Here is a 13,926-nt window from a genome sequence, read left to right on the forward strand (position 1 = left end):
TGTAGCGGGGACCAGAAAGGGGTTGTCCCCAAATTTAGGAGCCCAGAAGCCCGTAATGTGCAATAGAAAATAGGGAAGGCCACGCACGCGACGGAGGTGGAATACAAACGAAGCCTTGTCTGCCAAAAGCGATCGGGGAGACAGCCCGAGAACCGCAGCAACTCTCTTTCCCGGAGGTGAGACAGAAGCATTCAGCCTCCTCCCCGCCCCTCTGTTTATCTCCCCGCGCCGCCCCAATGATCAATAAAGCCTAGTCAGACGGACGATTTGACCAGCAGGAGCCCGGCTGCTCGTTGGGATATAGATGTACCGGGAGTACCAGCAGAAGGCATTTAGCGAAAATTAGCAAATGCAAAGGCACCAGGCGCCAGCGAGACGACACAGACAGAGACTGACACTCAATTATCCCCCAAACAATCCCAGGCAAACACACTGGCTCTGCCTGATCAATATCAGCCCCTGAGCGATCTCCTTACTCTGATGCTAATTCATTTATCAGGGAACTCTCTCACCAACAAAACAGACAGGGTTACTCTCACCTTTTCTTTCTTTCTTTCTTTCTTTCTTTCTTTCTTTCTTTCTTTCTTTCTTTCCAAACTTGTTACAACTCTGGATTTACCGAGAAATTGCACGCAAAAATCCAATTCTCCAGTATTTGGATTCTGCATGAATGTAACACAGATCTGATGTTTCAGTGTGAGGATACCAATACCAAAAGACTATGCAGTCAGGAAACATAAGACTTAAGGGGGTTTTTTTGCACCTGGTGACAAATCAGAGATTATGAAATCATGCAGCCTGATCCAACACAGCTTTACTCCAAAGCAAATCCTGCAATGTTATAAGAGAAGATGGTCTAAATTGCAACATAATCTTATTTATTTGATCAGTTTAGATAAACATATTAAAATAAACATATTAAAACATCATTAAAAGATTGGCAATACAAAATTTAAAAACAAATAAAAAACAGGAAGAAATTATATGTTGAAAAGACCCAGTTAGACCCTGTCTGACAACCAACAGGCCTCAGTAACCAGTTAAATGCCCTGCAGAAGAGAACAGTCTTTACCTGGCACTAAAAAGATAGTAAAGTCAATGCCAGGTGGGCCTCAGTGAAGAACTCATTCCATAATGGGGTGGGGGGCTGCCACTGAAAAGCCTCCCTCAGAGCCGGCAATCATAGAAAGGCCTCAGAACTTGAGCATATTGTCCCAGTGGCTGGAGGTCCGGAGAAGCATTCCATCAGGTATCACGGTCCTAAACTGTGTTGGGCTTTACAACCAGCCAGCACCATGAATTGGGTTTGGAAGCATATAGGCAGTCAGTGCAAGCATGCCAATATTGGTTTTATATGATCAGACCATCTGATCTGGCTGCCACCGGTTGCACAAGCTGCAGCTTCTGAACAGTCTTCAAGGGTAACCCCACATACAGCCCATTGCGGTATTCTAGCTTAGAGATTACTAGAGCATAGACTACTGATAGCAGGCTATCTCTGTCCAGATAGGGGCATAGCTAAGCCACCAGCCAGAGCTGGTAGAAGACACCCTGAGCCACTGAAGCCGCCTGGGATAAGGATGGCTCAAGGAGCACCCCCGGGCTGTGAGCCTGCTCCTTCAAGGGAAGTGCAACCCCATCCGGAACAGGTTAGATTCCCTCCATCCAGGCAGAAGAACCACCCTCCAACATCACTGTAGTCTTGCCAGGATTGAGCTTCAGTTTGTTAGCGCTCAGCCAGTCCATTGCTAAAGCCAAGCGCTGATTCAGCACATCCACAGCCTCACCTCCTGAAGATGAAAAGAACAGAGTTATGGGTCATTGGCACACTGATGGCAGCACACTCCAAAACTCCGGTTTTATGTAGAAGTTCAATAGCATTTGGGACAAGGCTGATCCCTGAGAAACTGCATCCTGGAGGATCCAAGGGGCAGAGCAGTATCTCCCAAGCACCACCTTCTGGAGGCTGCCATCCAAGTTGGAACAGAGCCACTACAGTGCCTCTCACACCCTTCTCAGACAGTCGCCTGAGAAGAATACCATGGTCAACGGCATCAAAAACATGCTTAGCAGATATAACTCCCGTCTTGCTATTGCTTACACCCAGATACACCCAGATAGACATCCCAACAGACTGGGATGTTGTAATCACTGAGTTGACAGATGCCACTCCATCTAGACTAACTCCCTGGAACAAGATGTCTTGTACCCGATGCATCCTTGCTAGACAACTGTGTTTTTCTTCAAAATCACCAAGGGAGGAGATTCCCCAGTGGCTCTTGGAAGCTTGTTGCACAGGTAAATTGCTTCTATGCCAATAATTGGTGTTTAATAAGAGGATTTAGCCTCCCTCACTCTCCATCTCACCCATAATATTTATTTAGTTATAAAATTTAGAAACTGTACTTCTACAAGGGATTCCAGGGTACCTTACATACCTTTAAAAACAAAAAAAATTCAAGATAACTTTTTAAAAATCTGCTACTCTTCAACCGGCAAGCCAAATAGAAACCAAGTTTTCTGTCCCATTCAAAAATGGTTTCAAAACAGTATAAAATGAAAATAGGTTTAAAAAGTAATGTTTTAATTTGATGCCCAAAAGAAAACAAAGCAGTTGGCACACTATCTTTGGGAGGGCATTCCACAGCTGGGGACCACCATCAAGAAGGCACTCGCTTTTAGAACGGGCTAGTGTATGTCTCCCAGTGATGGTGTTTGGAGAAGGGGCTTTTCTGAAAGGCATGGAAGATAGGATGGGGTGGTCCTTCAGTGCTCGTGCTAGGGAGCAATGTGGTTCCTTAGGAATTGGTGCTGAGGGCATGCTGCAAATGCGAAGAGAAGGATCAAAACTGACCACTCCACCAGTGCACCGCAGCTGTGTGTGTCTGGCATCACCTGCCACTCACAGCAGCGCGACGCACCAAGATGGCTCACCATAGCGCCCTATGCTGCAGTTGATCCTCTCAACCCAGGGCAAAACAGGCTTCGGCTAAGACCCTTCCTGGGCTCACCAGCAGTGGGCAAAAAGGTTAGGGGCCCACATGGACCAGCCTTTTTCAGTGACTGGCAACCACTTAGATGATCCCATTTATAGTTGCTCACTTTCGGCATTGTTCTTTGGGCCGTTGTGCTCATCTTTAGTCTTCAAAGGTTAATTGCAAGGCTACAAAGGCCTCTTGGCCAGGATCCAAGGAACTGCAGAACTAGTTCTGTGAGCCCAACAGGGCTTTCGGTTGGTTTCCCAGAACAGCAGCCCTCCGGGCTATGTAGCAAATTATGTATGAAAGGCAGGGGAGGTAGGTTCAAAAGTCATTTGTGAGTTTATGATGTGGTGGGAGAGACAGGGAGAGTCAGCTGTTCAAAAACAAAAAGTGAGAATGCCAGCAGGCGAGGGCAAGCGAGGTGCATGTGCCAAAACAGCTCTTGAAATCCCAGCCATTGCCTTGAAGTTTTGTGGTTGCACATGAGCAGCAAGGAGGGTCTCTTTACATGATCCTTCTGCAGAACGTCAGCACTGTGCCTTATGCTCATGTCCATTGGAACAGCTTGCCGTGTTGTCTGAACCTGGGACAGTGTGACCTGTTTTGGGTGGGCAGCAACCCTGAAACAACTCACCAACAGAACATGGGTTGTTTGAGAGTTGCTGTCCCTCAGACAAGCCATTCTGCCCTGGCTGCGCCAGTGAGGGTAATTAGAGAAATCTGCCCAGCATGCAACCCACATATTTTGTGGGATTAGCATAACCATGTGAACTTTTTCAGAGCCTTCTGGCACTTTAAAGGCGAACACATGCATTTGGTAATAGGATGTTTTGAGCTCCAGCCATTTCATCAGAAGCATCTCATGACAGTCGCCATAAAAGCTTATGCCAGAATGCGTTTGTTTGACTTTACAGCACTGCAAGGTTGTTGTTGCACTTGTTCTTTGCTGCAACAGACTAACACTGCCTCTGGAAATCCTCCTGCATATTTATTGAGGCATTGTTGAATGGTTGTGCTTCTTTCCTTCCACCTAAAGTCTGCCTTTCTTGTCAAAAGAAAGCAATATTTAATGAAACTACTGCAGCTAAAAGGACAAGTTGTTTTAATAAAGATTCACCTGCTACTATTGACTGGTCTATGCATTATCTCACTGGACTGGTTCCCAAATAGGCTTTTGTCTGGGTGGGGACAGAATCTACTTTATAATGCAAACATAAATGTTTTGTGACTTAATTCAGAGATATATTGTAACCCATTAATAGAGTAACATCAGTTGTCTTACTGGTGAAATGCAGAGTTACCTCAAAGGCTGTATCCTGATTTTTTGTGCTACTGTGATTGTGGCAGGAGGGATGAGCAACAGAGATCAGATTCCCTGATATCATTGCTCCCTGGTAGGTGTGTGGGGAAGACGGTCCTTCCAGGCCTTGCTGAATATGGGGCTCCTTCCATTAGAGAAGACCTGGAAGGAGCAAGGCCTACTCCTGGCTTTTCTCCCTGTGAGGGATGGCCAGAGGCCATTCAGCTGGAATTTACAGAAGCATCTGCAAGCTGCCACCCGCCAGCCCCCCCCCCCCAGCAATCCATTCCATGATCCACTGGGAAGGAGAGCATCCCCAGAGAAGTCCCCTGCTATCTCCAATTGCAAATCAGAGATAACAAGGAGACTGGCCTCTCCACCTACTCCCAAAGTCCTAGTGGCCTCCAGGCCAGGGGCCAGGGCTTCACTCCCTCTCAGCTTGATTTACCTCTCAGGGCTGCTGTAGTGAGGATGAAATGGCACTCTCTAAGTTGCCTTAGGTTCTTCCCAAGAGGAGAAAAATGCAGGCCAGGGACTCAGGTGATCTGGGTTCTAGATTGCACTCAGCCCACTGGGTGGCTTTGGGCCAACCCAGCCAACCTCGCAGGGTTGCCGTTGTGCAGATGAGATTGAGAAGAGGAGAACGATATAAGCTGTCTTGAGTTCCTTGAAAGGAAGAAAAGGAAGGTATGGATGAATGGATAAGGTGGGATATAAATGCAATGTAATAATTCTTCTATTTCTATCCCACTTTTTCCCAGCAAGGAACCCAAGGCAGCTTACATGGTTCCCCACTCCATCTTTATCCTCACAACAACAATCCTGTGAGGTAGGTTAGGCTGAGAATGAGTGACTGGCCTAATGTCACCCAGACTTCATGACCAATTGTTAACTAGAACCCACACCTCCCTGTCTAGAGTATTAGCTATTTAGTACTTTGTGTGTTGCTGTTTAGATATTCCTTCCCAAGGGTTAGAGAAGTGTTATTACTAGCACCACCACCACCACCACCACCACCACCACCACCACCACCACATGTACATCCCACCATTTTCCCCGTGCAAGAAATCTGAGGTGGCTTGCAAGGGTCTCGTCTCCATTTTATCCTCGCAATAACCCAGTGAAGTGCTTAGGCTTAGACCGGTCCAGTGACCGGTCCAAAGTTATCCAGTGAGCATCATGGCTGAGTGGGGACTAGAACTCCAGTCTCCCAAGGCCCAGCCCAGTGTTTAACCAGTGGACCACACCAGTAATACTACCTGCTAACAGATACATCACAGGTCCTTGAGATATTTAAGGCTGCCTCGCTCAGGCATGCACGCAATAGCAGGCGGAATCAGCAACCCAACTCTTCTGGGATATAAATTCCACGTGGAAATGGGCAGCTGGAATTGCCTGGGTCTCAGCCCCCCCTCCTGGCTATAATACTCACTTGCACATTGTAGCCCTGTGGAAAACTACCAAAGAGAAGCGGTTTCCTACATCCCTCTGTGTGTGTGCAAAAGAGATGGAGAAACTGGGAACTTAACTTAAGGGGGCTGCCTTACGTAAGTTATACATGCAGAAAATATGTGTAGGGCTTTCCCTCTAAGCCGCTGATTCCTAAATGTCCTCTTAATGCTCAAAACCCCTCTTCTTGTTACTGCAACACAGGGAGAATGAACTTTGGCCCGCTATCTTCTCTGTCAAATGTAGCCTGTCCCAAATATATCCCAACGTTCCTGATTTATACAGAAGTCCATCTTCCACGGAATCATCCTTGCAAGTGGAACTGCTGTGGCCAAGGCCATATGCCCCTCCCCCAGGGAGTCCCCTTCCTCACCAGCATTGTCTGTCTGTCTGTCTTTGTTTGTTTGTTTTCCGATTTATATCCTGCCTTTTTCCTACAAAGGGCTCAAGGCAGCTTACATCATCTCTCCTCCTCCATCTTATCCCCACAATAACAACAACCCTGTGAGGTGGGCTGGGCCGAGAGCCTGCGACTGGCCCAGAGTCACCCAGTTGGCTCCAGGGCTGAGCGGGGACTAGAACCCACGTCGCCTGAGTCCCAGCCCCACGCTCGTCACCACGACGCCACACTGGCTCATTAGCTGCTGTTCCTCCTCCTCCTCCTCCTCTTTCTGGTTGCCACCACTGCTTGCTTGCTTGCTTGCTTACCCGGCAAGTGGAGAGCAGGGAGCAGGGAGGCTGTAGCACCTGCTGCTCCTCCTCACACCCTTCCAGTGAGAGGCAGCTGAACACGCAGTTTGGGGTTGCAATAGAGAAGCGACTCCAAGCACTCAAGTCCCTGTGGGCCTTCAGGGTCTGTCCTACCATGTCCACCTCGTCACCCGTACACCTTTTGAAGCATAATGCGTAATGAACAAAACGAAAGCAAAGGCCCCACTACTGCAAAGTCTTCTTGAGTCTGTTGGCTGGGTCAAATTGCCAAGGCTAGAAGGACTCCCAAGCTGGATCCTTCCAGTGGTGAGGCTGGCTGGGAATGGTGGAAGTTCTACTCTAACACCTCAAGAGCAGGCTGGTACAGTAACTTGGAAGAGGCGTATTTAAGGAAGATATTTTTGGCATCGCCTTCCCTCTTTTCTGGCAATGCATGAGCAGCTACACTGCTTGGAGGGAAGCTGGGCAAAGAAAGACAGACAGACAGAGAGACAGACAGGCAGACTTGTGTGGGCTCTTCCGAAATGACTATCCAATAATTTTGCTGTCAAGACACAAAGGAGCGTCTGTATGTGACACAAATCCAAATGGGGCAGAAATGGTTTGCAAAAAAAAAAGGAAGAAAGAGAGAAAGAAAAAGAAAGGGCAGAAGGTAATGCCTGCACAAGGCAACCCTAATGACATGTTCTGCAGCCCAAAGGAATGCAAGATAATAACTCCAAGGAAGCAACAAGTAGAGGCCTGAGGCACCACGACGCGTCTGTTACAACTGTTGAGAGAGCAGCCCCGAGACCTCGCCTGCAATGGCTGTGTGGCCCTGGCCTAGCACAGCCGAGGGCCGTCCGCAGGCCCTTTCCCATCAACACACCTCGAATCAAAGCAGCAGCCTGACACAGGACGCTTTCCAAAGGAGCCTCCTCCAGGTCAACTAAGACCCGCCTCGGACCTCCAGATCTCTTCTGAGCTCATGCAAGAATGCTCTTTGAAGGGTCCCCTCCCAGACCAGAGGCGCAAGCAGCAATTACAGCACTCAAGCACTTGTGAGAAGAACAGGCGGGTTCAAAAGAAAAGAAAGTGCAAGCTATAACATAGCTGCTTATTTGTTTAGCTTGCTGACTTGACAGATCTGGCAATGTGGGTGCATCCCTGCCACCCGAGCTTCTTGCCAGATGTGGCACAAAGAGAATAGAAAAACCAGACACCAATTTGCTATGTACAAAGCCAATTTTCCCACTACAAGTTTGGAGCAGCTAATAATGGAACTCAAGTACTCCACAGAGAATCTGTATGTTCCTTGGCAATGCAACTTAGATCTTTTATCTAATAAAGAGAAAATAGCTGCCAAAATGCCAACTACTTTATACAGGTATTTGGAGTAAGCAATTATGCTGCAGTATACAAAGTTTTCAGTTGACAGGCATGTCAGTATGTGAAGACAGATCTGAATAGCATGCAGAAAATCACTTACCATTCCAGAGATACAAAACTATATTGCTTACACCCAGAATAGATTTAAGTGCGTGCAACCGGGCTGGTGGAAGCCAACACTCCATCCGCACTCTCCTTTATAGGGTGAGACAAGAAGGGTTGTTCCTATGATAACATTCTGCTGTCAGTAATTGGCTTTACGGGAGGACCACTTTGAGGAGAGGATGAAAGCGGGGACTTTATTACACCCCCAAAAGGTTCTACTAGCAACATTCCACACTTCTTGAATTTTGATTGGCACTGAGGCCCCAGCCATAACTCCGGAGAGGCTGTTTGACCATATAAATTCCAGCACCTAACATCTAGCATGTCTAAGATTCCTGGTTATGTGAATACTATTCCCATTGCTAAGTTACAGGAAGAGTAGTTAACAGTCACAGAAGAATGTACACCTTCTGTAATGTTCACTTTTATTCACCTGATCGTTATTGCCACATGCCTAGGAGTCACTTGAACTGCTGCCAATGCAAATTCAGCATTTCCCCTGCTTCTCTCTTTGCAAATGTCTGTTTGCTTGTATTGCACCATAATGCTCAGATTTAATCAGGCAGCAGTTATCCTTACTGCCATTGTATCTGGCTGATTCGACTTAACCGAGGAACTACATTCAGAGTGGAGGATGGAGAGGGGTGTTTGCTGAACAATTGCTGGCAAACATTACCTTTTGCATCCTCCACTCTAAAATTATATTTTAGAGCTCAAAAATGCCTAAGCATAGTGTGTCTTGGGAGGTGAGAACCAGGACATACTGGTTTCATGATTATTTTTGATGTTATGGGGCATTTTGCATTGATTTTAGCCAGCAAACAGAGTGCTCTAGAACTCCTCACATTAAAAGAAGACATGGCCAAAACTGCCAGCTTGAGAACATCACCTGTTTCTCCAATTGCCACAGGGCTCTGCTGCATCACGGCCAGGACATGGGGCTTGAATTATATCCATGCACTAATCCAAGAAAACATACTCCTTGGTTTACTAGTCTCAATACATATTGACATGCTTTTGAGAAGGGCAAAATATCATCTTCATTTCTTCTGCAGTTTTTCTGCAATACCAGAAGAAAATGCATCTTTCTGCCTGCAGAAAGATGAAGGAAGGAAGGACGGACGGACAGATGGAAGGGCAGCTTGTCAAAGAGAAAGGGACATGCAACCCCCACCTATAGCCTGCCAGGTGTCAGCAAGAAAAGGCTTTAACACTAGGATGAAGAACCTCAGGCCCATAATTTGGTGGTTTCCTGGCTTCTGTATGTTTCTCCACCCTTTCAGTATGAACAGTTGAAAAGCCTCTCCTGCAGCTTAGTTGCAGGCAGTGACTGGGTCCACACAGCATGACAGGTAACCAGTGAGGACAAGCCAGGGTTGCTTGTTGTGTTGTGGAAACCCATTCATGCTTAGCAACCATGATGAGAGCCAGTGGTTTGTTGTAGGGTTGGACTCATGGTGGAAACTGAACCAGTGCGACGTGAAATATAATGGGTCCAGCCCCAGAATTATCAAGCCACTGGGCAAGAGTGGCCATTGCCACATTTACCAAACAGCTGGCCAGAGCGCATGGCCAACAACTGCCCCCAAGGGCAGCTGCCAGAGGCTTCTCTCATCTTTGCTCCAGTGAGGAGACCGTGGAGCAGAGCGGCCTCCCTGCCTGCGGCTCAAGAGGTCTCCTCACAAGCAGGAGACGGGCACTCCTGGTCTGCTCGTGCACTGACCCAGGCTCAGGGAACTCGCCCCAGGCAGAGTGGGCGCTCCTGCCACCTTCCTGAGGGCGGCCCTCTGGAGCACAAGGCAGCAGTCACCTGGGCCCGTGCTCAGGGCAGTAGCGCCAAGTGGACCGGGCACTCCTGTCTCCTGCTTGCTTGCTTGCTTGCTTGCTTTATTTATTTATTCTATTTATATCCTATCTTTTTTCCTTTCAGAGAACTCAGGGCAACTTGCATAATTCTTCTCCTCTCAATTTTATCCTCAGGTTTGGCTATAGGCGGTATAGAAATGAAGAATACTACTACTACTACTACTACTACTACTACTACTACTAATAATAATAATAATAATAATAATAGAGAAGTCCACATTAAGAAAGAGAGAAGGAAAACATATGCAGTAAGAAAGAGAAAACATGCTGTAAAAAAGAAAACAAAGACAGAGTAGCACATGCAAACACATGCGTACATTATGGCACAGGGGATTTGTAACTTTCATGCCCAGGCATCATGTGCCTCGGTCAGCCTATCAGCAACAGCCCCAGAAGCCAAGAACCAATACGGGAGAGACCCATCTTGCTCTCCTGCTTGCAGGAATTGCCACTGGGATCTGAGTCAGGAAATCGGCTGAGCAGAGCCAAGGGGGAAAGGAGGCGGATCCACACAAATATACCCACATGCACATGTCCTGGGGGAAAATTGAGGGGGGAAGATGGATGGGTAACCTGGAGAGAAGCAACCATTACTGTAACCGGAGGTAATGAGGCTATGGCTCCTGCTCCAGGTCTGCTCCACATCACTCAAGGTAGGAGTTGGCACACAGAGAGGATTCTCCCGAGGCAGCATCCTCCCTGGTCCACCTCTGCTCCTCTTTTCCCTGCAGCTGAGACTCAGCCTGCTCTCCCGGCCGTCCCAGGGCAGGGCTCACGTTGCCTTTCCACAGATCACAAGACAGAGTGCAGCGAGAGGGTTTCATTTAGGCTTGAAAGGAGCTGCAGGGGAGTGCCAGCTTATTACTGTTATTAGTGTTACTGGTCTGCCTTTCAGGATGGGGAAAAACTGCACAGGGGAACAGCACAAGACAGGCGGCTGGGGGAAAGGCAAGGTGGCCGAGGAGACAGGGAATGCTCCTGAGCCTGCCTTCTCCACTGCTGCTTTACGGCCTAAAATAAATTACTCTTTCTTATCAGCCAACATTCCAAGGAGGGCGCTTTTATAACACAACAGCAGTCTTGACTTTGCCCGTATATATGGATGCCAAGTATATTTAATGCCACTCTTCAGCCCGAGTGCAAGGAAAAGGCTTCCAGATTGGGTTTGAGTGGACCTGCAAGTCACAGTCCTTGCCTGCAGGCTTTATTGATTGAAAATATTTCTATGCCATCCTTCAGTATCACGTCTCAGGACGGCTTACATAATTAAAAGAAAAACCATAAAACAATCAGACAATACAATAGAATTATCAGAACCAGAAAACAAATAAATACAATCAAAACCAAATAAATAAAAGTGACTGTAAATGGTAAAATACTAATTTTTAAAATAATTCAATAAAAAGGTTTTAATCTGGTGCCAAAAAGAGTACAGGCTTGGCGCCAGGTGAACCTCACTGGGGTTCCAATTCCATAATCTGGGTGCCACCGCAGAGAAGGCCCTGTTCAGGGTGGATGTCCTTTTTACCTCCTTTAAGGGGGGATTTTCGGAGCAGGGCCTCTCCCACTGATCTTAAGGGGCATGTTGACATATACAGAAGGAGACGTTCCTTCAGGTATCCTGGTCCCAAGCCATTTTAGGTCTTTATAGGTCAAAACCAGCACCTTGAATTGGGCCTGGACTTCAGCTGGAAGCCAGTGGAGCTGGTAGAGGACTGGCATTATATGAGAATATCGGGCGGTCCCCGTCAGCAGTCTGGCCACTCTATTTTGTACCAGCTGAAGTATCCGGACCATTTTCAAGGGCAGCCCCACGTGGAGCCCGTTGCAGTAATCCAACCGGGAGGTTACCAGAGCATGAATCACCGTTGCTAGGCAGTGCTCTTCCAGGTAAGGACACAGCTGATGGATCAGCTGAAGCTGTAGGAAAGCACTCCTTGCCGCCGCCACCACCTGGGTTTCTAGTGACAGCTCTGGGTCATGGCGTACTCCCAAGCTGCAGACCCTGTCCTTTAGAGGGAGGGCTACCCCATCCAGGACAAGGTCAAAATCACTTAGCTGAAACCTCGATCCGCCGACCAACAGGACTTCTCTCTTATCTGGATTGAAGCTCAGTTTGTTGGCCCTCATCCAGCCCATTACTTTGGCCAGGCACCAGTTCAGTACAGCCACTGCCTCACCTGGAGTAGATGTAAACGAGAGGTAGAGCTGGGTGTCAGAGCACACACAGAAGAGGCCTTGGGGAAGCAAAAGTAAACAGAAGGATCTTCTGCAGGGCTAGGTGAATGGGTCTGTTTTGCCTCACTCTCTAGCAGGAAATTCAAACCTTGTGAGTGACTCCCCAACACTTTGGCATGTTCCAGTTTTGTCTGAATATCTTTTGGTGGGAATGGCAGGGAGAACTCTGGCATTTGCTGTAGCCCTGATTTGTGGTGTTGGAATTAATTAGTGGCAAGACACATCAATGAGGTCTATTTAGTAAGGCCCAGATGAGTGTTCCGGTGGAGACGTGTATCCAGTTGTCCATCTGAATCTGCATTGCAATTCCTGCTTAAGGCAGCGTACACACAGTGGTTACTCCTGTGGAATCGCAGCATATGTTTGCAGGGGGTTTGTCCTCAACAGGTTGCAGTACTACTACTACAGGAAGTATTGCCTCGCAATGCCTTTGCGGAGCGGGCCAGCAGGATCAGTGCGGGTGGGAGTCCTCACTCTTGGCATTAGGCAACTCCACCTCCTAGATTCTGCAACAGCCTCCCTTGTCCTGCTGCTCTCCAGAAGTTTGGGACCTCGACATCCTCAGCCCACCCAGCATGGCCTCTGATCAGGGATGGTGGGAGTTGTAGTCTGATATCTCTGGGTACCAGGTGTGGGAAGGCTCCACGTTTTGCTTAGTGCCACAGTATATGAAATAAGATACCATTTGAACAGATTGCACTGCGGCAGGCAGAAAACTTTTAAGCAAGCTGCTACATTCATTGCTTCCTGGAGAAGGCGACATGGCAGATGCTGCCATGTGTGCGTCTTGCCCTCTTGTGGTGGGAAGTGAAATAGCACCTAAGCCCCTGGCTCTACCTTGTGGGAATAATCCCCAGTATTGGACAAAGGGGCAATCTTAGGTCTTCTGGGAGATTTCAAAGTCACTTTTACATACATTCCTCTTTCCCATGTCAAAGCAGCAATTCACTCCTACACAGAAATGATCTCCCCTGCAAACAAAGTTGTTTTCGTCCAACCTGGCACTCGCGTGATATGTTCAAATACAGCTTCCATCACTGGCAGCCAGCAATATGAAAGCACTTTCTGGCTGAGAGTGATGGGATTTGTAGTCCAACACACCCAGAGGGCATCAGGTTGGGAAAAGCTGCTTTAGGCAGTTCTCAACATGAAGTGCCACTACTTCTTAACAACACTTCAAAGGTCATTTTGAAAACCCAAAATACTAAATAACAGGGTGAGAGGTGGCATCATCTGATTTCTAGCTTTCTAGCCACAACCTCAGACAGCAGCTGCTGCCCAAGGGCTGCCCTATTCAAGACCCCATCAGGTTTATGGCCCCAAGGAGGGGCCACCACTAAGTGGGCGAGCACATGCTCTTCCTACAGGAGACCCCCAGGTTCAATTCCCAACATCTCCAGTGAAGGCTGGAGAAATTCCCACCTGAAGCCCTGCTAGTCACTGTCAGCCAAACTGGGCTAGGTTCCTAGCAGCTTTCTCAGTTCCTCTGAAATTCCAGCAGAAGGGAGGATGAAACCGCTTCTGTTTATGCTCTGTAATCATACTTGCTGTTTTCCTATTGCAACCAAAGAAAGGCTGTACAGCTGCTCCAAGGCACTGCTCTGGACCAGGAAGTTCCCTTTGATCCGTGAATGGCACTGTTCCCAATCTACCCCCTTCCTTTACTCAGCTGCTGTGAGGAAGCTCATGGCTGTGGATTATCATATCAAGCGACCCCTGGGGTACCTTCCTAGGGGAAGGCATAGCATTCCAGCTTTAAATGAGAAACCATGACCTGTATTTTCTGTTTCAATAATGTACAGCGTGCCAGTTATTTTTCCTGGAGCATCCAAGATGCATCATTATGGAAGTCAAGTGTAAGAACAGAAGAAGAGTCTGCCAGATCAAATCCAGGATCCATCTAGTCCA

This window comes from Varanus komodoensis, unplaced genomic scaffold (genome assembly GCF_004798865.1).
Source record: "Varanus komodoensis strain SLA01 unplaced genomic scaffold, ASM479886v1 scaffold15, whole genome shotgun sequence".
Lineage (NCBI taxonomy): Eukaryota > Metazoa > Chordata > Lepidosauria > Squamata > Varanidae > Varanus > Varanus komodoensis.